The 22,768-nt window shown below is 36.3% G+C and overlaps 1 protein-coding gene and 1 pseudogene across 1 annotated transcript in view; one reads left to right on the top strand and one right to left on the bottom strand.

Moving 5' to 3' along the window:
- SYN2 (synapsin II) overlaps positions 1-22,768 on the bottom strand; it is a 148,788-nt gene that overhangs the window by 74,914 nt on the left and 51,106 nt on the right. The gene's annotated exons all lie outside the window — the stretch shown is intronic.
- On the top strand, positions 9,029-9,850 carry LOC102741373 (small ribosomal subunit protein eS6 pseudogene; annotated as a pseudogene).

The following is a 22,768-nucleotide window of genomic DNA, read 5'->3' as shown; positions in this document are numbered from 1 at the left end:
TAAATTTATCTGAGTTCCAGGGCTTGCTCATTTAAAAAAAAAAAATCTCAAAGACAACAATTCTCAGCCATCTACTCAAGAAGAAGATAAATAATAAATCTAAGGAATGAGACCTAATTATATCCGATTATTTCCAAGACTTTGCATTAAGATATAGTAAAACAATTGTTTAGGGTCTAATCTGGAAAAGAAATACAGGTTGGGGGCTAAAATTCAGGAATGAATGACAGAAACAAATATTAGTTTGAGTCTGGGGCAGCTGAAAAAAGGAGAATGAAATATATTGCTATTATTTTCTCTTTTCTTCTATTTTCTAATAAACAGTACCTGTAAAGCATAAACATTTTTAATCTTGATGACATTTATCATTTTTTATTTGTATTGCTTATACTTTTGGTGTCCTAAGAAACCATTTTCTAATCCAAGGTCAAAAAGACTAACATCCTCGGTCTCTTCTAGGCATCTTATAGTTTCCACTCTTATACTTCAGTCTATGGTCTATACTGAGTTAGTTTTTGATATACTGTGAGGAAGGAGTCCAATCTAATTCTTTTGCATGTAGATATTCAGTTGCTCCAGCACCATTTATTGAAAAGACTTCTTTCACCATTGAATGGTCTTGGCACCCTTGTTGAAAATCATTGACCATAGATATATGGGTTTATTTTCTGGACAATCAATTCTATTTAATTCACCTATATGTTTATATGTTTGACCCATATGTCAGTACTACACTGTTTTGATTACAATAGCTTTGTAATCATGCTCTGTAGTAACTTTTGAAATCAGGAATTGTGAGTCCTCTAATTGCTTTGGCTATTCTGGGTCCCTTGAATTTCCATATGATTTTAAAATCAGCTTGTTAATTCCTGCACATAAAAAAAAAAAAAGCCAGGTGGAATTTGGGCATGGACTGCACTGAATCTGCAGATCAATTTGGAGAGTAATGTCATCTTTTAACAGTTTTCTGATCCATAAACATATTTCCATTTATTTAGATCTTCTTTAATTTCTTTCAACAGTGTTTTATAGTTTTTCAGTGTACAAGTCTTGTGCCTTTGCTAAATTTATTCCTGAGTATTTTATTCCTTTTGATGCTATTATAAATGGAATTGTTCTCTAAATTTCATTTTCAGATGATTAGTTGCTAGCACATAGAAATGCAACTGAATTTTCCCTTTCCAACCTAGAAGCGTTTTATTTCTTTTTCTTACCTAATTATCCTGGTTAGAATCTCCAGTTGAATAGAAATTGTGAAAGTGGACATCCTTGTCATGTTCCTGATCTTAGGGGGACAGCTTTCCTTCACCAGTATGATGATAATAGTATGATATTTCTTGTGGATTTTTTATAGATGTCTTTTATCAGGATGAGGAAGTTCCCTTTGATTCCTAGGTTATTGAATGTTTTTATCAGGAAAAGTGTTGGATTTTGTCAAATGCTTTTTTGGTGTCTATTGAAATAATCATGTGGGCTTTTATTATATTAGTATGGTGTATTATATTGGCTGATTTTCATATGTTGAACTAACTTTACATTCCTGGGATATATCCCACTTGGCTGTGATATATAATCCTTTTTATATGGTGCCAAATTCAATTCTCTGTTATTGTTGAGGATGTTTGTATATATGTTCATAAGGAGTATTGTGGTTTTCTTTTCTTATAATGTGTTACCTGTTTTAGTATCAGGGTAATATTGCCTCATAGGGTAAGTTAGAAAATGCTCCCTTCTCTTCCATTTTTTTGGAAGAGTTTGTGAAGGATCAGTGTTAATTCTTCTTTAAATATCTGCTAGAAATCACCAGCGATGCCATCTGGTCTTAAGCTTTTCTTTATAGGATAATTTAAAAAATTATTATTAATTCAATCCCTTAATTTTATAGGTCTCTTTGGATTTTCTATTTTTTCTTGAGTCAGTTTCAGCACTCTGTGTCTTTCTAGGAATTTGCCATTTTAACTAGATTATCTAATTTATTGGCATAAGAGATCATAGTGTTCTAATAAAATCCTTATTTCTCCAAAACCAATAACAATGTCCCCTCTTACATTCTTGATTTTAGTAATTCAAATCTTGTATCTTTTTTTCTTAGTCTAGCAAGGATTTGTCAATTTTTGTCGATCTTTTTAAAGAACCAACTTTTGGTTTCATTGATTTTTCTCTATTGTTTTTCTATTCTCTATTTCATTTCTTTCCACTCTAATTTTTACTTTCTTCTTTCTGCTTGCTTTGGATTTAGTTTGCTCTTTTTTTCATTTTTTTTTAAGGTCAATGGATCATTATTCATTTAAAATCATTCTTTTTTCTTAATATAGGCATGTACAGCTATAAATTTCCCTCTAAGCACTGTTTTAACCACATACCACAAATTTTGGTATGCTGTGTTTTTGTTTTCATTAATCTCAAAGTATTTTCTAATTTCTCTTGTGATTTCTGCTTTATCTCATTGGTTGTTTAAGAATGTGTTTAGTTGGGGGTGCCTGGGTGGCTCAGTCTTTAAGCGTCTGCCTTTGGCTCAGGTCATGGTCCTGGGGTCCTGGGATTGAGCCCCGCATCAGGCTCCTTGCTCCATGGGAGGCCTGCTTCTCGTGTTCTCCCCCTGCCTGTATTCCCTCTCTTGCTGTGTCTCTCTCTGTCAAATAAATAAATAAAATCTTAAAAAAAAAAATGTGTGTAGTTGGGGTGCCTGGGTGGCTCAGTCAGGCCACTGAAGGCATGATCCCAGGATTCTGGGATCTAGCCCTACATTGGGCTCTCTGCTCAATGGGGAGCCTGCCTCCCCCTCTCCCCCTGCTTGTTCTCACTCTCTCTCTAATAAATAAATCTTTTTAAAAATTTTTTTAAAATTTAAAAAGAATGTGTTTAGTTTCCATATTTGTGAAATTCTTAAATTTCCTTCTGTTATTGCTTTACAATTGCATTTCATTGCTGTTGGAGAACATACTTTGTAAGATTTAAATTCTTTAAAATTTATTGAGATTTGCTTTATGGATTAATGTCTGGTCTATTTTGAAGAATGTTCCATATGTTTAGAGAAGAACAGGCATTCTTCCATTGTTAGGTAAAGTGCTCTATAGATACCTGTTAGATCTAGTAGGTTTTTAATGTTGTTCAAGTCCTCTATTTCCTTATTGATCTTCTGTTTAGGTAATATATCCATTATTCAAGGTGAAGTACTCAAGTTTTCAACTATTATTATTGAACTGTCAATTTCTTCCTTCAATTCTGTCAGGGTTTTTTTGAGGCTTTGTATATTTAGATGTATGTTTATAATTGTTATATCTTCCTGATAGATTGACCTTTTATCAATATATAATATCCTTTTTTGTTTCTAGTTACAATTTTTGTCTAGTCTATTTTGCCCAATATTAGTATAGCCACTCCCACTCTTTTGGTTACTATTTGCATGGCATATATTTTTCACGCTTTCACTTTTAAACTATCTGTGACTTTATTTTTTTCTCTTTTTTAACTTATTTAAATTCAAATTAGTTAATATATAGTGTGTCATTAGTTTCAGATGTAGAGTTCAGTAATTCATGAGTTGCACATAACACCCAGTGCTCATCACATCATGTGCCCTCCTTAATGCCCATCACCCAGTTACCCCATTCCGCCACCTATCTGTGACTTTAAATCTATTTTTTTTAAGATTTTATTTATTTATTAGACAGAGAGACAGTGAGAACAGGAACACAAGCAGGAGGAGTGGGAAAGGGAGAAGCAGGCTTCCCACCAAGCAGGGAGCCCGATGCAGGCTCGATCCCAGGACCTTGGGATCATGACCCGAGCCGAAGGCAGACGCTTAACGGCTGAGCCACCCAGGTGCCCCTTTAAATCTATTTTAAATCTATTCATTAACAGCAATGAATTCATTCTCTCTCCCCACCCTCTCTCTCTTGCTCATTCTCTCTCTCTCAGTTAATCTGGGGATGTCTTAATTTCGCCTACACTTTTTAAGGATGATGTTGTTGGATATAGAATTCTTCATTGACAATCTTTTTCTTTTGGCATTTTCAATATGTCATCCCACTGCCTTCTGGCCTCCATCATTTCTGATGAAAAATAAGCTGTTAATCTTTTTGAGGGTCCCCTATACATGATGAGGTTTTTTTTATGCTGTCATATTTTTTTATGCTGTCAAAATTATCTTTGGGTCTGGCTTTGATAATTTGATTATGATGATTTAGGTGTATATCTCTTTTGACTTTATACTACTTGAAGCTTATTGAGCTTCTTGGGTATTTCATCAAATTTGAGAAGTTTTCTACCATTATTTTGTCAAATACTGTTTCTGCTTTTTCTCTCTCTCCTTTTGGGACTCCCATTATGTTTATGTTGGTATGTTTGATGATATTCCAACGGTCTCGGAGGTTCTGTTCATTTTTCTTCTTTCTTTTTTATTTCTAATCTTCCGACTATATAATCTCAATTGAACAATCTTCAAGTTCACTGATTCTTTTTCTCTGCCTACTTAAATCTGCTGTTGAACCTCTCTAGTGAATTTTTCATTTCAGTTATTGTATTTTTTTGAAACCGCAGAATGTCTATTTTATATACCTTTATATATCTATATATCTTTATATATCTATGTATCTTTTATATCTATTTTATATACCCTTATATATTTTTCTGTTCATTGTTATTCTCTATTTGGGTATACATAATTCTCATATTTTCCGGGCACCTGGGTGGCTCAGTTGGTTAAGCAACTGCCTTCGGCTCAGGTCATGATCCTGGAGTCCCGGGATCGAGTCCCGCATCGGGCTCCCTGTTCAAGCGGGGAGTCTGCTTCTCCCTCTGACCCTCCCCCCTCTCATGCTCTCTCTATCTCATTCTCTCTCTCAAATAAATAAATAAAATCTTTAAAAAAAAATTCTCATATTTTCCTTTAATTCTTTTTTAAAATTGAGGTATAATTGACATATAACATTATATTGGTTTCAGGTGTAAAACATGATTCAATATTTGTATACATTGTGAAATGACCACCACAATAAGTCTAGTTAACATCCATCACCTTACATAGTTACAATTTTTTTCTTGTGATGAGAACTTTTAAGATCTACCCTCTTAGCAGCTTTCAAATATGCAGTACAGTATTATTAATTATACTCAACATGCTGTACATTATATCCCCATAAGTTATTTATAATGAGAAGTTTGTACCTTTGGACCCTCTTCAACCGTTTCTTCCACCCCCATCCCTCAACTCTGGCAACCACCAATCTGTTCTCTATATCTTTGACCTTGGTTTGTTTTGTTTTGGTTTTCCTTTTTTCTTTTTTAGATTCCACATATAAATGAGATCACATGGGAATAAGTCAAAGCACTACTGCTGCTGTTTGTTTAGTGACTTTGATGGGAAAAGTCTGTATTCTTTGTGTGTAGCCAGTGAAGTCTCTGCTCATTTAGATTAGTGGTCTGTTAATAATTGAACAGAGATTTCCTTAAATGCCTGGAACCAATAAGTCTAGTCTTTCCTGAAGGATCTCTGTGTCTTGGGATAGGACTTCAATACTCAGCCAGGCAGCTTACAACTCTGCTGTAGCCTACAAATCCTGCACATACACACAGCCCTGCACATGTGCATGGCCTTCTAAATTGCAAGTAATATTCCAGAGCTTTTTGAAGTCTTCTATGGACATCTCATTCCTCAACTTTTCCTTTTAAGTTTCTACTACTTCAGGCAGCCATGATGTTAAATAAGCCATTGCCACTGACTGTTTTTAGAAAATGCCCCCAGAGAAAAGACTTTTCTCACTGGGCAAGTTTCCAGTCAGGTCAATAAAGACAAGCCTTACAAATGGAGTCTTCCAGGGAACCATCAAACAAGTCAAATAATGGCAATTCTTTGGATATGGGACTTTGAAGGAGCTCCATCCTCATTCTCATGGAGATTCAGCCATTTTTCTTCAAGATGCTCTTTGGATTGCTGTAGACCTATAGTTAATTTCCACAGTTCTGACAAAGTAGATTTTGACAAGTTTTGCCCAAAAAGCACATTGCTTTTTTCCCCTACTGATTCATAAAGGTGATTACATCACTTTCATGGAGAGATTTGTCAGATAGCTGCACTCCATCATTCTCACTGACATAACTGTTTCCTTTTTGACTTAGGCAATCTTAACTTGATCCACTTTTCACTTTTCCTTATTTCTGTTTCCTCAGAATCTTTATCTTCTGGTGCACAATTTCTTTCCTCTGGGATTTAGAGTCACTATGTAATTTTATGAAGTATTTCTGTAACATTATCTGATATATTTTTATGCTTGTGATCATGTTTTCTTCCAAGATGCCCTCTCTCTGTTATGGCAAATGCCAATTCATCCTTTATGATCTAATGTAAGTGTTAATTCCTCTGTTAGGTCTTCACTCCATCTACCCAAGAGCCAAATCAATCACTCCTACATCTTCTTCTACAGCCCTCCTTATATGCATTTATATAGCTAATATTTAATCTACTCTGTTTGCTTTACTAGACTGTGAATTTTGAGGACAGATATAAGGTATAGACCTTACTCATCTTTGTATACCTAAAATTTAACACAGAGAAGGAACTGAGGAAATGTTTTTTGAATTGATTCTCACTCTGCTGATAACTCATCAAAGGCACTGAGCCCTCAGGCATAAGCAAAAGCTGATGATCACAAATGAATTTTATAATATAAATCTAATAGCAGAAGTCTTATAATTAACAGAATAAACAGAAAAGCCACGTGCCTTCTTTTTACTTAACTTTGAGAAAATGTCACTTGGAATCCTATTAGTAAGTGTCCTTCTGGAGCTCTGGACTGGTTCTCTAGACACCTGGGTTCTCTTCCAAGCCACCCCCTAACCTGCTGTAGGATTCTGAAGGAACCAGCAAGAATCTGTTTTAATGTGAAAGTGATTAATTTCATCTTTAACTCATACATGCCATACCAAATTTATATTTTTAAGGGATCTCTTTCCCTGCAGTATGGAGAAAGAATTATAGGAAGCCAAGACTGAAGGCATAAAAAGTAGATAGGAGGCTAGGTGAAAACTAATAGGACCTAGACCAGACAGAAATGTGATAATTTGAGATAGTCTGGAAATAGAACACATTTGATTTGGTGTTAGTTGTCAAGAATGACAGGGAGTGAAGCTTACCCCAAAGTTCGAGCTTGACTGGTTTGGACAGTGGCACTATTTATTAAGATGAAAAGAAGTGTTGAAGAGGACACAGGTTTGAAGGGGAAAATATTCAACAATTCTGTTTGGGAGATATATATATATATATCATGTAAGTGGAGATGTCATGCAGAAAATTGAAGCTCACTGGAGAAGTCTTACTGAAAATAAAAATTTGGAAGTTGGGGCACCTGGGGAGCTCAGTCATTAAGCGTCTGCCTTTGGCTCAGGTCATGATCTCAGAGTCCTGGGATCAAGCCCAACGTCGGGCTCCCTGCTCAGCAGGAAGCCTGCTTCTCCCTCTCCCTCTGCCCCTGCTTGTGTTCCCTCTCTCGTTGTCTCTCTCTCTCTCTCTGTCAAATAAATAAATAAAAATATTTTTTAAAAAAATCATTAAAAAAAAGGGGGCACCTGGGTGGCTCAGTCGTTAAGCGTCTGCCTTCAGCTCAGTCATGATCCCAGGGTCCTGGGATCGAGCCCTGCGGCAGGCTCCCTGCTTGGCGGGAGGTCTGCTTCTCCCTCTCCAACTCCCCCTGCTTGTGTTCCCTCTCTCGCTGTGTCTCTCTCTGTCAGATAAATAAAATCTTTAAAAAAAAATTTGGAAGTTATCAGATCAAACTCATAACAAATTGGGGCATCTGGGTGGCTCAGTCGTTAAGCCTCTGCCTTTGGCTCAGGTCATGGCCCCAGGGTCCTGGGATTGAGCCCCACATCGGGCTCCCTGCAAAGAAGGGAGGAGCAGGAAGCCTGCTTCTCCCTCTCCCACTCCCCCTGCTTGTGTTCCCTCTCTCGCTGTGTCTCTCTCTGTCAAATAAATAAATAAAATCTTTTAAAAAAAAGTCATAACAAATCTATAGCAATGGTTGAGATCACCTAAGAAAAGAATTTTCAGAAAGAGAAGAGATACGAGCTTGGTTCTGAGCCCTCAGGAATCCCAACATTTAGGGATCAGGTAGAGGAGGAATAACTATGAAAGGGTACTAAAAAAGAAGAGCCACAGAAGTAAGGGAAAGAAAGAGGGAATGGTCAACTGTGCTAAATGCTGTTCAGTGAGGATGGAGAAATGCCCACTAAATGTGTCCAACTGTGGATTATGGTCCTTTGAAAAGAGCCATTTCAGTGCAGTTGAGGGGGTCGTATAGAAGCCAGACTGTACTGGGCTGAAGAGTAAATGGAAGGTGAAAAAGAAAGATACCATGTGTAATAATTCATTCTTAAAATGTTTTCTTCTCTTGGCTTCTCTGACACTATACCTTCCTGGTTTTCCAACCCATCTGGCTACCTTTTTAAGTTGCCTTTGTTCGGTTATTCTCTACTCACTTTTAAATATTGAAGTTTTACAGAATATAGATACTCTAACTCTGCTCTTTATCTTTCTCTTCTACCTGAGGGCTTCAGTTACCACATACAGGCCAACAATTCCCAGATTTTACATATATCTTTGTTTCAGATCACTCCTTTGAGCTGTAGACTTGCATATTCAATTACCTATTCAACATCTCAAAATTAGTCATTTCCCTTTCACAACTGTTTTGTTTCTAGTGTCCCAGATTCTCTGTAAATTATATCATTATTTTCTCAGCTGTTCAAGACAGACACCAGGAGTCATGCATCATTTTTTTTCCTCTTGTGTACCACAACCAATCCAATAGCAAGTCCTGTCCATTCTATCTTAAAATGTCTCATTTATTAGCTGCTTATGGGCCAAGCACCCAAAGGTTCCTTATTTATATTATCTTTCTCATTAAGGTTCACAAGTACCCAATAAGGTAGTTTTATCTCCATCTTGAAACTGAAGCTCAGAGAGGTTAAATAACTTACTGTGGTAAAACAAAAAGTAAATGGCAGAGGGGCCTCTTTTTGTGGTGCCTCGGAGGCGGTAGGCTGCTTCAGGATGAAGCTGAACATCTCTTTCCCAGCTACTGGCTGCCAGAAACTCATTGAAGTGGATGATGAACTCAAACTTTGTACCTTTTATGAGAAGTGTATGGTCACAGAAGTTGCTGCTGATGCTCTGGGTGAAGAATGGAAGGGTTATGTGGTCTGAATCAGTGGTAGCAATGACAAACAAGGCTTCCCCATGAATCAGGGTGTCTTGACCCATGGCCATGTCCTCCTGCTGCTGAGTAAGGGGCATTGCTGCTATAGACCAAGGAGGACTGGAGAGAGAAAGCACAAATCTGTTCGGGGTTGCATTGTGGATGCCAAACTCAGTGTTCTCAACTTGGTCATTGTAAAATAAGGGGAGAAGGATATTCCTGGATTCACTGATACTACTGTGCCTGGGGCCCAAAAGAGCCAGCAGAATCCGCAAACTTTTCAATCTCTCTAAAGAAGATGATGTCCACCAGTATGTTGTGAGAAAGTCCCTAAACAAAAAGGTAAGAAACCTAGAACCAAAGCGCCTAAGATTCAGCATCTTGTTACTCCACATGTCTTCCAGCACAAATGTTGGCGTATTGCTTTGAAGCAGCAGCACACTAAGAAAAATAAGGAAGAGGCTGCAGAATATGCTAAACTTTTGGCTAAGAGAATAAAGGAGGCCAAATAAAAATGCCAGGAACAGATTGCCAAGAAACAGAGGCTGTCCTCTATGAGAGCTTCTACCTCTAAGTCTGAGTCCAGTCAAAAATGAGATTTTCTAAGAGTGACAAATAAATAAGATCAGACATCCAAAAAAAAAAAAAAGTAAATGGCAGAGAGGGAGGAATCTAATACTAAATATGCCTGTTTCCACACTGCCTCTGACCTCCCTTCCCCCTGACTTAACCTCTCTGGTGTCAAGTTTCCTTAGGAGTAAAATGGGCCTAATATTTCCTAACTTTAGGCTATCATAAAGATTGAAAAATAATAAGGTACACAGCCCTAGTACAAGGCATAAATTCAATAAATGTTAAGTCCCTTGCACTCCCTTCACTCCCTCCTCTATACTGTTTCTGGGGCCATCTCAGTGATATTAGGATTATGGAGATGAACAAAGATAGCTCCTTGCCTTCAAAAAGCAAATAATTTAAGGAAACAAATGAACACACATTGAGACATATAGAGATAATACAATGAGATAATAATAAATGAGATAATAATATAGGAAGACAGTAGAGAACTAAGCATTAAATTGCATACAGAGGCTTCTTATATTAGAATTATAGAGAAAGGATAAAGGGCTGTTGGGGAGATGGAGATGGGAATGGGCTTTTGAAAAGGACCTATTAGTACAGTTAGGATATTTAGTGAGGATATCAGCAAAGAGGGGCAGGACACTCAGAAAAAAAGAATACGGATGTGGAAAGAAGAATAATGCTCAGGGTCAGTGATGTGAGCAACCTGATTTCAGCAAAAGGTGCTTATTTTTTCCCACATCGAAGTATTTTTACTACTAAGTTTCCTTATTACGGTTTAAGTTCCCAGTGGAACAAAGAAACATTTGAGCCCATTATTAAAACCAAATGTCCTGGTAGGAAAAAACCATCATTAAACTGTCTACCTACCCACCTTCCCAGGGAAAGGGAACAAGACCTAGACTCTGACCTACATGAGATAAAAATAATTCAGATGCTGGGGTGTGCTTTGAGAGTAATATCACACTGTCTAATGATGTCAATCACATTTTCTTAGCTTATATCTCTCAGATGCAGCTAACACTGACAGATATCACCATCCCTATGTCTGAAGTTTCCTTTGATAAAAAACCTATAGGACCACCAATACTAATATGCCCATTAAGTCTGGGGCTTGGATGAAGAAGTTTTTATTCTACAGAACCTGTTCATCAAACCAATTTGGCTTCTACAATGACAAGGAAATGTGATAAGTAATTTCCTTCATCATTCAACAGAGCTTCTGGACTATGGCACCATAGAATATTAGAGCTGAAAAGATACCTAATGATTACTTTGATCTTATTTTACTAATGAAGGCACAGGCCCAAAGCAGGAAGTGGTAAGTTCAAGGTCAAAGGTGGACCAGGAGAGGAAGGGTTATTAGGATGGCCAACAGAACCTAGAGAAGGAATGTCATTAGGTCCCCTGCTGAGAAAAGTGATGAAAATGTAGGAAAAGGAAAAATATTATAAGCTACTTTCAGAGCTCCAAAAGCTCTTTGGTACTGGTCAAGAAACCTAAAAGATGATTTCAAAAGCCACTTCCAATTCTGACCCAACAATCCCTTCTCTCATCTCCCAAATGTTCCAGGTGATCAATCAATAAACATTTATTGTGTACCAACTATGTAAAACATTTTGAAACACCTAGGATGTAGAACACAATGATACATGAAATACAGTCCCTTATCTCAAGAAGCCTACTGTCTGGTTAAGGACATAAGAAATAATATATGAGAGATGAAATAATGTGAGTGGTGAAAGGGATTCCAAGTAAGTGGCATAGCTAATAACTGTTCTGAATTCAGATGGGCTTGGAAAGAGCTCAATAGATAGAAGTATAGTAAGAAGACTTCAAGAAGGAACAAGGACATGATTAGGACAGGATTTGGCTAGAAGAGAACATGGTGGAACACCTTCAGACTAGACTGGATCTGAGAACCTAAATTTGTAGATCTCATCATTGATGAAGAGGAGGTCTACTCAGCAGAATCACAGTAGAAGGTGACATTGAAGGCAGCAGAAAAAATTAAATAAAGCACAGAATCAACCTCGGTTTGAAGATTCAGTTCTGTCACCTACAAGTTATGTGGCCTTGAGTGTTATGTAACCTCGTCAGAAATCAGAATAACAATACCCTCCACACAGTTATTTTAAGAATTATAAGGTAAACATGGATAAGCACCCAGGAGTATAATAGTGGACAATAAGTGGCTGGGTACTTTTGTTGCTGTTCATTTTGCTTTGGTTTTTGTTTGAAAATAGGTATATAAAGGGAAATATCAGGTCAAGAAAATGTTGGAGAAGTGAAGGTGGATTGAATTAAGTCCTGGACATGAATTAAGAAACAGGAGAGCTGGAAACAAATTTTCCACTCATGAAGTAGTGGGAATTGGATGAGAAACAGGATTGGTCTAGACCTGTGATTCTCAAACATTGTTCCACAGCTCTGACTAGTTATGAAAATCACCTGGAAAATTTATTAAAAGAAAAATCAAGGATCCCAACATGGAGGGTCTGAGTAAAGAGATCTAAGGTGAAAATTGGGAATCTTAATTTTTTTTAAAAAGTTCTGCATGAATTTCTGATGCATAAGACAGATAACTACTAGACTAAATAACACTTAAGATCCCCTTCAATTCTAAGAATCTCTGATTCCAAGCAAGCAGTGAATTCTAAAGGCCTGAAGTAGGGATGCCTGAGTGGCTCAGTTGGTTAAGCGTCTGCCTTTGGCTCAGGTCATGATCCCAGGGTCCAGATGGAGTCCTACGTCAAGCTCCTGCTCAGCAGGGAGCCTGCTTCTCCCTCTGCCTGCCCCTCCCCCTGCTTGTGCGCTCTCTCTCTCTGACAAATAAAAATCTTTAAAGGCCTGAAGTACTATCCTTTCCAGCATTCAAAGGTTCAGAAAATCGAGGCCCAGCCAGCCATACTACATGATCTTCCAAAAGCTCTATCTGACGTGTCACTCTTTGGATTTTTAAAAAATGTCTTCAAGTCAAGCTCTGCCTGGTTTTCAAAGATTTTTACAACCTTGATCCAGCCTGCTTTTCTGAAGTCAACCTTGCCAAATCCATTCCATGTAGCAAGTCATACCATAAGATCTACCATTTAAAAATATGCACTCTAATGCTTCTGCATTTTTATGTATATTATTTTCTCTGCCAGAATAATCAACCCCATCCCCAACAGAGTCCCTTGTCTATCTCAAAAAATTTTACTCATCCTTCAAAGTCACTTGATGTGACCCTTCCTGGTAGGTTATTTACTTCTTCCTCTGTGTTCCTGGTATCTCTCCAAGCAAGCCTTTCTCTCACTTATTATGGCTAATTGCATTCATATCTGTAGTCCCTACTAGATTGAGTCTTTGGAAAGCAGAGATTTTGTCTCAACTATCTCTTGAAAAATGGAGAGCACATAGTTGAGCCCATAGTTTTTTCCATACTTGGATATAAGCCCTAATTATCTTTAGGGTTATTATCTAATCACATTTTAAAACATAGTGAAGAAAGTTTGAATGCTGGTGCTCCATTTAGCAGTGATAACAGTTCAAATTTTTTCCCACTAATTCCTCCTAGGTGACCCTAAAAAGCTCAAATTCCAAGAAGCCACTGATAAATGATCTTAGATATATAAGAAGACTTAAAGATAACATATTTAAGGGGGAAAAAACTCACCTTAAAAAAAAAAAAACTTTCCTTGGCAAAAATAATGACCAATCTGTAGTAACTTGCCTTAATTACCTTTATGGTGACATCTCCTTCTATTGATGGTTAATACCTAGTCTGTACAATTATTTTGTGACTTGGCCAAAGTAGTTCTGAAACTCAAATCCAGAAGTTCTTATTAGAAGGCTTGATGTTCATTTTGCTATACCCCTATGTCTCACAACTTCCAAGTAATGCTTTAAACACTTCTACATAGGCTGCTGCCTTATATTTATTTGATGGTCAATTCCTCTTTGAGTAAGGGGCAAGATACAGAGGCTAGACCACTGTTAAGTCTCCACTAAGTCTTGAGATTTTATTATTTTGACAGAACTAAATACCATAAATAATACCCCAAATCCAATTTAAATACCAAAGAAATTCCACCAAATTAAGTACAGAATAAAAGCCCTGTGGCAAATCAAAAAACCTGGCTTCAAGTCCTAGCTCTTCTGCTTATATTGAAAGTGATCTCAGTAAGTCACCTTCCCTGCCCCATCACCTTCCCTTATTTTTTTTTCTTTTTCAAGTTTTTATTTAAACTCCAGTTAGTAAACATAGAGTGTAACATTAGTTTCAAGTGTAGAATTTAGTGATTCATCACTTACAACACCCAGTACTCATCCAAACAAGTGCCCTCCTTAATACCTATTGCCCATTTAACCCATCCCCCCCACTTCCCCTCTAGCAACCCTCAGTTTGTTCTCTATAGTTAAAGAGTCTGTTTTCTGGCTTACCTCTCCTTTGTTTTTCCCCTCTATGTTCACTGTTTTGTTTCTTAAATTCCACATATGAGTGGAATCATATGCTATTTGTCTTTCTCTGACTGACTTGTTTCACTTAGCACAATACTCTCTAGCTCCATCCATGTCATTGCAAATGGCGAGATTTCATTCTTTTTTATGGCCGAGTAATATTCCATTGTATGTATATACCACCACTTCTTTATCCATTCACCTGTGGACATTTGGGCTCTTTCCATAATTTGGTTATTGTAGATAATATTGCTATAAACATCAGCGTGCATGTGTCTCTCTGAATCAGTATTTTTGTATCCTTTGAGTAAATACCTAGTAGTTCCATTGCTGGATTGTAGAGTAGTTATATTTTTAACTTTTTTAGGAACCTCCATACTGTTCTCCAGAGTGGCTGCACCAGTTTGCATTCCCACCAACAGTGTAAGAGGGTTCCCCTTTCTCCACATCCTTACCAACATCTGTTGTTTCCTGTGTTGTTAATTTTAGCCATTCTGATAGGTGTGAAGTGGTATTATCATAGCTTTGATTTGTATTTCCCTGATGATGAATGATGTTGAGCATCTTTTCATGTGTCTGTTAGCCATCTGTATGTCTTCTTTGGAAAAAATGTCCATTCATGTCTTCTGCCCATTTCTTAACTGGATTATTTGCTTTCTGGGTGTTGAGTTTGATAAGTTCTTTACACATTTTGGATACTAATCCTTTACATGTCATTTGCAAATATCTTCTCCCATTCCGTAGGTTGCCTTTTACTTTTATTGATTGTCTCCTTCACTGGCAGAAGCTTTTTATATTGATGAAGTCCCAATAGTTCATTTTTGCTTTTGTTTCCCTTGCCTCAGGGGACATATCTAGTAGGAATTTGCTACAGCTGATGTCAAAGAGGTTACTGCCTGTGTTCTCCTCTAGGATTTTGATGATTTCCTGTCTCATATTTACGTCTTTCATCAATTTTGAATTTATCTTTGTGTATGGTGTAAAAAAGTAGTCCAGTTTCATTCTTTTGCATGTTTCTGTCCAGTTTTCCCAACACCATTTGTTGGAGAGACTGTCTTTTTTTCCATTGGATATTCTTTACTGCTTTGTTGAAGATTTAGTTGACCATATAGCGGTGGGTCCATTTCTGGGTTTTCTTTTCTGTTCCATTGATCTATGTATCTGTTTTTGTGCCAGTACCACAGTGTCTTGATCACTACAGCTCTGTAATAGAATTTGAAGTCCAGAATTGATACCTTCAGCTTTGCTTTTCTTTTTCAAGGTGCTTTGGCTATTCAGGTCTTCTGTGGTTCCATACAAATTTTAGGATTGTTTGTTCTAGCTCTGTGAAAAACGCTGCTGGTATTTTGATAGGGATGCATTAAATGTATAGATTGCTTTGGGTAGAATAGACATTTTAACAATATTTGTTCTTCCAATCCGTGAGAATGGAGTATTTTTCTATTTCATTGTGGCATCTTCAATTTCTTTCATAATTGCTTTATGGTTTACAGAGTACATACAGATCTTTTACCTCTTTGGTTAGGTTTATTCCTAGGTATGTTATGGTTTTAGATGCAATTATAAATGGGATTGATTCCTTGATTTCTCTGCTTCTTCATTAATGGCATATAGAGATGCAACAGATTTCTGTATGTTGATTTTGTATCCTATAACTTTACTGAATTAGTGTATCAGTTCTAGCAATTTTTTTCATGGAGTCTTTTGGGTTTTCTATATGGGGTATCATGTTATCTGTAAATAGTGGAAGTTTGACTTCTTCCTTGCCAATTTGGTTGCCTTTTATTTCTTTTTGTTGTCCGACTGCTGAGGCTAGGACTTCCAGTACTATGTTAAATAAAAGTGGTGCGAGTGGACATCCCTCACCTTCCCTTATTTTAAAGTAAGGATAATCATCAATTGAGCTGTGAGGATCAAAACGGACCTTGAATATGAAAGCTTTTTGAAAGGAATAAAGTGCTTCCTCAACAAGAAGAAAGAAGTAAGGAAAAGAAAATTTGTTAAGTATTTAGTATGTGCCAAGTGCTATGTTGGGCACTTATGCATATATATATATATATTTTTAAGATTTTATTTATTTATTTGAGAGAGAGAGAGAGCATGTGAGGGGGGAGGGTCAGAGAGAGAAGCAGACTCCCTGCTGAGCAAGGAGCCCGATGTGGGACTCGATCCTGGGACTCCAGGATCATGACCTGAGCCGAAGGCAGTTGCTTAAGCAACTGAGCCACCCAGGTGCCCTATGCATATATTATCTTACTTAATTTTCAAAACAACCCTCAAAGGATGCAGGGATCATTTCTGAATAAAATCATGGAAGTTTAGAGAATTTAGATGTTTGCCAAGGTCTTGTAACTCAAAAACAGAACTCAGTTTCTTTGGCATTTTGCACAGATAGATACAGAAACATAAATAACAATTTTTTTTTACTCCAAAGCCCAGTCCTTTTCCTATTACATCATGCTGCCTCTCAAAAAGATTGTAACAATCACACCTCTCCTCTCCATAGTTGGGATAATCAAATTTGCCCATACAGGTCAAAGCAAACAGTCTGGGAAACACTAACATTAAAAACTATAACTTAGGCTCTACAATGTCAAAATATTTCTGAGAAAAGATTAGTGCAAGGTTGACATCTTCTCCTATTGCCCCATGCTCCTTAAATTGGAATAATGTGTCAAAAAGTACATATCTCCACAGAATATGCATAGAGACTCTTCCTGTAATACCAATTTCATGCAATGATTTTTTGGAGAAAAGGTGGGTGTTTTTAAAAATTCTACTTTTTCTGAATATATACTTGCAGTAAGTTCAATATAAAAATACAAACTTAACTGAAAGTCCTCTTCTATCTCTCCTCTGAAAATAAACTACTATAAACAGTTTAGTGTCTATCACTATTCCAGACTTAGGCCTTCTGTCTACTGAGATTATGAGTAGAAGAGACAAAGGAAATAGTTTTGAATATTCTTTTCCCTAAAAATAATTTAAAACTCAATGTTGATAGTAAAACAAAAATATGTTACAGAATAGAATTTTTTTAATTTACGTGAGATTGTCTTAATATAACATTTTAAATATATCTATTGCTCAACTTGAAGTAGACTGTTTAATGCTGTACTGTTCCCCTCTCCCACAAAAACCTGGAGTTTACCTTCCTCTGTCATTAGGGATAGCTGTGGGAAGAAAGTTAGAAAAGCACTACCTAACCAGTCTTTCAGAGGCACAATCAGGATAAAATACCACACTTCAGTTAGGCCAAGGTACAACAAGAAGTAATGCTTCATTATCAGGCTCCTGGCCAGGAACATCCTGCTATCCCTGCTGTCATCCCAGATGACTTTCCATCCAGGGGCTTCTAGCTCCATTCCCTTACTTCTGAGTTGCCAAGTCTCAGTTACTTGAAAGTTAGTCCAACTCTCTTATTTTACAGCTAAAGATTCTAAGGCACAGAGAAGTTAACTCACTAGCTCAAGGTTTTACTGGCAAGGAAGTGACAGAGCCAGTACTTCAACCTGAGTCTTCAGACTCTCTATTTAGTATACTTTCAACTCTATTGTGTCATCTCTCTTTTTGGACATTTTAGATTCAGGTGTACAACATAGTGATTCAACAATTAATACAATGTTATGACTATACTCTTTATGCTGTATATTATATCCCCATGACTTTTATAAGTGGAAGTATGTACTTCTTAATCCTCTTCACTCATTTCAACCTTTCCCCTCTGGCAATCACCAATCTGTTCTCTGTTATCCATGAGTGTGGGTTTTGTTTTGTTTGTTTGCTTGCTTTGTTTTTTAGATTTCACATGTAAGTGGAATCATATGGCATTTGTTTCTCTCTGGCTGACTAACTTAGCATAATACCCTCAAGGTCCAACCATGTTGCTGCAAATGGCAAGATTTCATTTTGAATGGCTGAACAGTATTCCATCATATATACATACCACATCTTCTTCACCCATTCATCATTGATGGATACTTCAGTTGTTTCCATATCTTGGCTATTGTAAATAATGCTTCAGTGAATATATGGATGCATATATCTTTCAAATTAATATTTTTATTTTCCTCAGATAGGTACCCAATAGTGAAATTGTTAGATCATAAAAGCTCTATTTTTAATTTTTTAGAAAACCCTCCATATTTCGCTCCATAGTAGCTGCACCAACTTACATTCCCACCAATAGCTCATGAGGGTTCTCTTTTCTCCACATCCTTGCCAACACTTCCTATTTCTTATCTTTTTGATAATAGTCATTCTGACAGGTATAAGGTGATATCTCACTATAGTTTTGATTTGCATTTCCCTGATGATTAGTGATCTTTTCACATGCCCATTGGCCATCTGTATATCTTTTTGGAAAGATGTCTATTAAGATCCTCTGCCCATTTTCTAACTGGATTGTTTGTTTTTGTTTTTGTTTGTTTTGCTATTGAGTTGTATGAGTTTTTCATATATTTTGGATACTAACCCATTTTTGATATATGACTTGCAAATATTTTCTCCCATTTGGTGGGTTGCTTTTCATTTTGTTGATGGTTTCCTTCGCTATGGAGAAGCTTTCTAATTTGATGCAGTCCTGATAATTTATTTTTCCCTTTTTCCCTTTCCCTTGGAGTCAGATTCAAGCAACAACAATAACAGCCCTAAAACCAATGTCAAGGAGCTTACAACCTGTTTTCTTCTAGGAGTTTTATGGTTTCAGGTCATACAATCAAGTCTTTAATCCATTTTCTGTTGATTTTTGTAAACAGTGTAAGACAGTGGTCTAGTCTCACTCTTTTCCATTTAGCTGTCCAGTTTTTTCAACACACTTACGGAAGAGAGGGTCCTTACCCTATTGTATATTCTTGCCTCCTTTGTCAGAAGTTAATTGACCATATATACATGGGTTTATTCCTGGGCTCTTGATTCTGTTCCATTGATCTATGTGTCTGTTTCTGTGCCAATACCATACTGTTTTGTTTACTATAACTGTGTAGTACATTATGAAATCAGGGAGGGTGATACCTCTGACTTTGTTCTTTCTCAAAATTATTTTGGCTATTTGGGGTCTTTGTGGTTACATACAAATTTTAGAATTTTTTGTTCTAGCTCTGTGAGAAATGTCATTAGAATTTTGATATGCATTGTGTTGAATCTATAGATTGTTTTGTGCAGTATGGACATTTTAACAATATTAATCCTTCCAATCCATGAGCGCAGAATATCTTTCCATTCATTGGTGTCTTCTTTAACTTCTTTCATCAATGTCCTATACTTTTCAGTATACAGGTCTTTCACCTCTTTGATTAAATGTATTCCTACATGAAAGGGGAACCCTCTTACACTGTTGGTGGGAATGCAAACTGGTGCAGCCACTCTGGAAGACAGTACGGGGGTTCCTCAAAAAGTTAAAAATAGAGCTACTCTATGACCTAGCAATTGCACTATGAGGTATACAAACATACTGATCTGAAGAGGCACGTGGCACGTCAATGTTTATACAATGTCCACAACAGCCAAACTATGGAAAGAGCCCAGATGTCCATTGATGGATGAATGGATAAAGAAGATGTGGCATATATATACAATGGAATATTACTCAGCCATCAAAAAGAATGAAATCTTGCCATTTGCAGTGGCATGGATGGAACTATAGGGTATTATGCTAAGCAAAATAACTCAGTAAGAGAAAGACAAATATCATATGATTCCACTCATATGTGGAATTTAAGAAACAAAACAGATAAACATAGGAGAAAGGAAGGAAAAATAAGACAAAAACAGAGAGGGAAACAAACCATAAGAGACTCTTAACTATAGGAAACAAACTGAGGGTTGCTGGAGGGGAGGTGGTTGGGAGGACAGGGTAAGTGGATGGTGGGTATTAAGGGCACTTGATGGAATGAGCATTGGGTGTTATATGCAACAGATGAATCACTAAATTCTACCTCTGAAACTAATAATACACTCTATCTTAATTAAATTGAATTTGAATAAAAATTTTTAAAAAGAAAGAAATTTATTCCTCCATGTTTTATTCTTTATGTTGCAATTATAAATGGGATTATTTTCTTGATTGGTCTTGATTTTCTTGATTGTTCATTATTAGTATACAGAAATGGGACAGATTTTTATATATTAATTTTATATCCTGCAATTTTACTGAATTCATTTATTAATTCTACCAGGTTTTAGGTGGAGTCTGTAGGGTTTTCTCTATATATATAGTGTAATGTCATCTGCAAATAGTGAGTTTTACTTCTTCCTTTCCAATTTGTATGCCTTTTATTTCTTTTTCTTGCCTAATTCTTGTGGCTAGGACTTCCAATACTATGTTGAATAAAAGTGGGGATAGTGTGTATCCTTGTCTTATTTCTGATCTTAGAGAAAAAGCTTTCAGCATTTCAATATTGAGTATGATATTAGCTGCAGTTTGTTATTACAACCTTTATTATGTTGAAGTATGTTCCCACTTTGTTGATAGTCTTTATCATAAATGCATGTTAAATTTTGTCAGTTATTTTTCTGCATGTCTTAAGATAATCCTATTGTCTTTCATTTTGTTAATATGGTGTATCACACTGATTGATTTGCAAATGTTGAACCATCCTTGCATCCCTGGAATAAATTTCACTTGATCATGGTTTATGATCATTTTAATGTATTGATTAATTCAGTTTGCTAATATTTTCTTGAGGATTTTTGCATCTATGTTCACCAGAGACATTGGTCTATAAATTTCTTTTTTTGTGGTGTTCTTGTCTGATTTTGGTATCAGGGTATTGCTGGCCTCATGAAATGAGTTTGGAAGCATTCTCTCCTCTTCAGGTTTTTTTGGAAGAGTTTGAGAAGAATAGTATTAAATCTTTAAATGTTTGGTAGAATTCACCAGTGAAGACATCTGGTCCTGGACTCTTGTTTGTTGGGAGGTTTTTGATTACTGATTCAATTTCTTTACTAATAATCAGTCTATTCAGATATTCTATTTCTTCATGGTTCAGTCGTGAAAGATTGTATGTTTTTAGGAATTTAATTTTTTTAGGTTGTCCAATTTGTTGGTGTATAATTTGTTCATGGCAGTTTCTTATGATCTTTTGAATTTTTGTGGTATCAGTTGTAATTTCTCATTCATTTCTGATTTCATTTATTTGAGCCTTCTCTTTTTTTGTGGTGAGTCTAGCTAAATGTTTGTCAACTTAAAAAAATTTTTTTCAAAGAATCAGCTCTTAGTTTCATTGATTTTTTTCTACTGCCTTTTTAGTCTCTACTTCATTTATTTCCACACTGATCCTTATTTCTCTCCTACTAATGTTGGGCTTTTTCTCCTGTTCTTTCATTTGTTCTTTTTCTGGTTTCTTAGGTGTAAAGTTAAATAATTTATTCAAGATTTCTTTTATTTCTTGAGGTAGGCCAAGTTTGCTATAAACTCCTCTCTTAGAACTGCTTTTACTGCATCCCATAAATTTTGGTACGTTCTATTTCATTTGTCTCTAATATTTTATTTCTCCTTTGATTTCTTCTATGACCCAGTAGTTGTTCAGTAGCATGCTTAATTTGTATTTTTTCTAGTTTTCTTTTTATAATTTATTTCTAGTTTCATATCACTGTGGTCAGAAAAGATGCTTGATATGATCAATCTTCTTGAATTTACTGAAACTTGTTTTGTGGCTGAATACATGATCTACCTGGAGAATGTTACATTTGTACTTGAGAAGAATGTGTATTCTATTGCTTTTGGATGGAATGTTCTGTATATACCTATTATATCCATCTGGTCTAATGTGTTATTTAAAGTTGATGTTTCCTTATTGATTTTCTGTATGGATGATCTATCCATTCATGGAAGTGGGGTTTAGAAATCCCCTATTATGATTGTATTGCTATCAATTTCTCTTTAGATCTGTTAATATTTGCTACATATTTTGGTGCTCCTATGTTATGTGCACAAAAATTTATAAACATTATATCTTCTTGCTGTATTGACCCCTTTACATTATGCAGTGCTCCTTTTTGTCTTTTATTATAGTCTTTGTTTTAAAGTCTATTTGGTCTAATATGAGTATAGCTACAACAGCTTTCTTTTTGCTACCATTTGTGTGGAATATCTTTATTCTTTCACTTTCAGTCTCTGTGTGTTCTTACTTCTTTTTTTTAAAGATTTTTTTTATTTATTTGACAGAGAGAGCAAGAAAGCACAAGCAGGGGGAACAGCAGAGGGAGAGGGAGAAGCAGGCTCCCCGCTGAGCAGGGAGCCCAATGTGGGGCTCAATCCCAGGACCCTGGGATCATGACCAGAGCTGGAGGCAGACGCTTAATCAACTGAGCCACCCAGGTGCCCCAGTGTGTCCTTACTTCTGAAGTGAGTCTCTTAAAGGCAATATATAAATGCATCTTTTTTTTTTTTAAATCCATTCAGCCACTCCATGTCTTTGATTGGAGAATTTAGTCCATTTACATTTAAAGTAATTAATTTTTGCCATTCTAACTGGTGTAAGGTGGTATCTCAATGTGGTTTTGATTTGGATTTCCCTGATGGCTAATGATGATGAACATTTTTTCATGTGTCT

Source organism: Leptonychotes weddellii, chromosome 1, assembly GCF_054177405.1.
Source record: "Leptonychotes weddellii isolate Sample4059 chromosome 1, ASM5417740v2, whole genome shotgun sequence".
Classification (NCBI taxonomy): domain Eukaryota; kingdom Metazoa; phylum Chordata; class Mammalia; order Carnivora; family Phocidae; genus Leptonychotes; species Leptonychotes weddellii.
The sequence above is the reverse complement of the archived record's forward strand: the minus strand, read 5'-3'. Positions and strand labels throughout refer to the sequence as shown.